The sequence below is a fragment of the Schistocerca piceifrons genome, chromosome 6 (assembly GCF_021461385.2).
Source record: "Schistocerca piceifrons isolate TAMUIC-IGC-003096 chromosome 6, iqSchPice1.1, whole genome shotgun sequence".
Taxonomy (NCBI): Eukaryota; Metazoa; Arthropoda; class Insecta; order Orthoptera; family Acrididae; genus Schistocerca; species Schistocerca piceifrons.
In genome coordinates, this window is record NC_060143.1 from 122,060,367 (window position 1) to 122,065,324 (window position 4,958).

Consider the following 4,958-nt stretch of genomic DNA (forward strand, 5'->3'; position numbering starts at 1 on the left):
TGACTGTCAGCTATATTTTGTAACAAAATTACCTGTGTGCCCATCCTGTTTTGTATTTGTGACCCATTCCCAGATAACCGCATGCCTTAAAGAATCCGCTTCCAGAGCGGGGGCACACTGCCACAAGGCCTCCTGTTCAAGTTCACCTGTGGATTAATGATGTGGGCCAGTGTGCCAGCCAGCCTGGATGTAGTTTAAGATGGTTTCCCACATTCCCACTACTTAAACGTACTATACAAACATTTATAAAACTCTCTCACACTTGCATATGGAATTTACTTTAGACACAGACAAATGGGGTGCACTGATTCCATCCTGGGCAGCAAATAGGAGATAAATGTTTAGCGTACTTCAACTCATAATCAGCAGCAGCATTTGTGACCATATGTAGTTTTTCTTTCTGGAAATATTTCTGAAATTCATATCACTAATCCTTTGTGAAGCCTTAGTTCCACAGTTTCACTACACGATTCAGTGCTTCATGAACATAATAATGCTGTGTTATGCCTTGTAGCTTTTGAGGCCACTTCACACAAGTGTTTTTGTTTCAAATTTCCCTAATTCTGCTTCATTGCTCTTTGTAGTATTGTTTGTTGTTATTTCAATTTCTAATTTGCAAAATATGAGCAAAATTCATGTTCGTAATCTACTTACAAGAAAACTGAAAAACAACATTAACAATATTTATAAAAATGAGAAATGATTACTTTCCATCTGACAAAACAGTATCAACTTGAGCAACAGGCATTCAAGTTTGAAAATATTGCTAAGTGTTAAGTATCTGAATTTTTTTAATTATCTTTGTTAGGAAAGGATAAAATAAAGCATTAATTTAAAGAAAGAAAACGTTTTGTTAATCACTGTATCAGGTTATATACCTGGGACAGTTAACGAGTTGGAAATAGATTAAAAATAAAAGTGCAAATCTAGACAAAGTGAAAGCAAACTCAAAAGCAACATGGTCAAAAATTGATTGGAGTGGAGCAAGAAGAGCTTTGAAAATAATTTTTTAAAGAAAAAAGAACTGTTGGTGGGGGCACTGGATAGTGCGAGGTAAAATACAGAGGATGTAGGTTGTATGTCAGAAATCAAGGACTAAAATAAACAAAACTAGATAATTGGCAAGAGCCCTGTATGAGTTCAGAGTCAACTTCCATATGCAGTTTGATACCACTAAATTTACATACATATCCTGCTAGTCATAATGGGTACATGGCAGAGGGTACCTTGTACCAAGTCTTGTCATCTTCTTTCCTGTTGCACTTGCAAATTGAATAAGGGAAAAAATGATTACCCCCATATGAGCCCTGGTTTCTCTTACCTTGTTGGTGCAGTCCTTACATGAAATGTACGATTATGACATTAGAATCATTCTGACAGATATATCTGTAGTCAACCTGATCAAAATAGTGTCCGTCCAGTCGGAGTGATCTTCACTGTTTGTAGTCTGTGTTTTAGAGGAAGACAAAACTGCAAACAAAATGTAATTTCAGATGAAATGGTTACTAGCAGACCACAACCATGTGTCTTGTACAAAACAGCAGGTTGAAAACACCCTCCTTATGTATATTTGACCAGAACATAAGAATTTGTCTAAATGGAAAAAATGAATGTGAAGTATAAATTCTGCAGAATGGAAGAGTACATGGAATGCCATAGAAGTATTCTAATTATCAGATTTTTCTTGAAAACCATGAATTTTGAAATGATGTACACAAGCTAATATATGATTATCCAGTAATGAAATGATTTTGTGGGGACATGTTGGCCCTTCACTTAAAAATCTGAGCAAAGTCCTAGGAGCTACTATTTAATGTACATTCTTCTAAATTGCTCTTTCAAATCTAGATCTGGAAACATACAGCCTGTTGGTACTGATTACTACCATTCAACAGCATGACAATGTTAACAATCTTCTGTTTTATCAGTGAGGGGCAGGGCAGTATTAGTAAGGTTACATAGAATTAATTCGAGAGTCTTTGTTTAATATAGATTTTCTGTTAGGACATCTAAAGTCTTGGTGGAGCTAAGTCAGACTTTGCCAAAGCATATCATTGTGTGAGCTATAATATTCTACATGGAAAAAACTTTTTTTTTTAGCGTTGTTGGCATCCATCCTTCATGAACTGAAATATTTCCTTTGCAGCAGAAAGTCACATTACTTAAGTTTTGCCGCAGAAGTAAAAGTGAAATCAAAATGAAGGAAGATAAAAGCTGTAAACCATTGTCTTTGCACTGGGTTCCACAGCTAAGAGTTCATTGAAGGTTAAAATCAATTCCACTGAGACTGTAAATATTGTGTCAGACTTACAAATATATTTACTATTCGCCTGTTTCAGCATTCAAGCCATTTTCAAGTGATACTTGCATATACATATGTGTCAACAACATTTCTGCATTGACCACAATTTCCATTCGACAAATGCTTGTAACAGCGGATACAAAAGCACATCTACATTTGTGGGCACATGTGTTATAAGGCACTTTTTTACACAGATAGTCTAAGACTTTGTCACTTATATGCATTATGAATGAGTTGATATATGAGCAAAATAAGACAGCTTAAGTACCTGTAAACACTTGTGTTGAGGTATCATATACTTCAGATCCTAATCTTTCTGCTTCACGAAAAGCTTGGTGTAGGGAAGAGGCATTCTTGTTCACATGGCAGTATAACTGATCTCTCTGTGCATGTGGCTTTCAAAGCTGTCATTAAATGTAAACATGATACTGATTACTGAGGCTGAAAATTCAAAATGGAAATCCTATACTATATGCTTGCCAGTAGAAGGCGCAGCAGCTTGTAAGCACATTGGCTGGCACATACACTGCAGACTGAACCACCAATGTTGCACGCTTTCCACATTTTTAGCAATAAGGCGATCAACATTTGGCACTGGAACTTCACTACTCGACGAATTTGTCTCTTACTGTGGCCCCTTTGGCAGTGGACATCTCATGGCGCAACCACTTGAGCTAGAATTCTCTCCAATAATGGTGCTGTGCTTCTGACATGTAATATCATGGTGCATGTCATCAATAATAAGTAGTAAACTACAGTGGTAATAAATGAGAAATAACTTCAAGAAAGTGTTTAAAAGATACAGATTGGAAAGATGTAGACAACATACCTAGTGTAGATGAAAACATTGTTTCTGTATCTTAGTCATAGGCTGTTTGCCTTAAATTAACTTATATAAGTAAACTAAATACTCCTAAATCCTGGGTTACATATGGAATCAGAGTAGTATGAAAAACTAAGAGAGGACTGCTTTTTGCATCAAAGGAATCAGCACATTACAAATTTCATTGTAAAATTCTAAGCAAGATAATTAAAGCATCACAGTACACTGACAGAAGTGGAAACACACCACAAGCCATCATTCCAACATGTACCAAACTTCCTATGGATGTTCAACACATAGCAGGTGTAATTCTGTTTGTATCAGATGTAATTCTGTTTGGAACTAATGTCCATCATCAGCATCAGTGTTAGTTGTGACTCCCACAAGCACAAATGTACTCTTGTATTTATTGTGACACTGAAGCAGACAGACACTGAATGTCATATTGAGAAAGTACTTGCCATGCCTGAAAGGCATGACATATCAACTGACAAATATTGGTGGCATGACTGGTATGCAAGTATATGTCTTCCCATCACATTTCATACATGCTCTTTGGGTGTCAAATCAGCAGACCATGCAGGTAAGTCCAGGATCCGTACATTTTTCAAGGTGTTTGTGACACTGACAGCAGTGTGGCGTCTTGCATTATCCAGGACTAGTACTTTACCCAGTCTCTACTCCCTGCAGGTTCGAGGATCAGAATAGGCCCGAGGTATTCCTGCCTGTTGTAAGAGGCAGCTAAGGGGAGTCTCACATGTTTCAGCCTTTCTGTGATGGTCCCCTGTAGGGTTTGACCTCCATTATTCAAAATTTTCCCGAAGACCAAGCCAACTGGGGAAGGGTGCCTTACATAGTGCATAGTGTTCATCATGTGTTGAGACCTCTCACATCCTTCGTTGACATGGATATGCACTTCTGCTCATTCTCTAGCTGTTGGGCAAGGTCACCCTCCTGGGTGTACTTTCCTCCACCCTCTGTGCAGTATGACTTTCTGTGCTGTCGACGATAATCAACTTCTTAGCTTGTTTGTGCCTGATATCCAGCACGGTACCCAGTCTGTTGTGGTGGGGCCACCATGTACCCTGTTGGTTGTAGCCCCCTGACCACACATGGATCAGTCTGCTGATGCCTGTGCCGTTAACTACCCACGCACGCCGAGGAGTAGATGCCTGTCACCCTGGGGCATCGGAACTCTCGGCAATGGCCATCCTGCCAGGTAGCCTTTGCTGCGGCTGGGTGGCGCCCTTGGCGGGGTCCCTGGTTGGAGTGGGTGGCATCAGGGCAGATGACCCACAATGAATAAGACTAAGTCATCTCTTGCTGGTGACTGTATGGCACCAGCAGCCTCTAAAAAGGGCAAGATCGAATACAGTGCCGACAGGTATGACCCTAAATCGTTTCCCTCCCTCGCTGCACCATGGGAGGAACGTAGGGCTACAGAATGGAGAGAGCCATATTCGCCTCGGTTTTTAGTCTGTAACAGAACTGATGGGGACTCCTTTCTGCCTACGAAGCCTCAGTTTTTCATTTAACACCTTGAGTATAATTTTGAGAAGTGACAGCACTGTCCAAGATGCAAAAGAGCACAGTCTTGATTCAGACAGCATCCCCAGCCCAGTCCCGAGCGTTACTTGCCTGTGACAAGCTGGGTGATATTCCTGCTTCCGTCACTCCCCATAAAAGTGTCAGCATGGTCCAGGTGATCATTTTCCATTGTGATCTCCCCTTGCAGTCTGACAACAAGCTCTGCACCAATTTAGAATGGCGGGGTGTTCATTTCATCGGGCGTGTTTACAGGGGACCTAAAGACAACAGGGTTACTACCAGTGC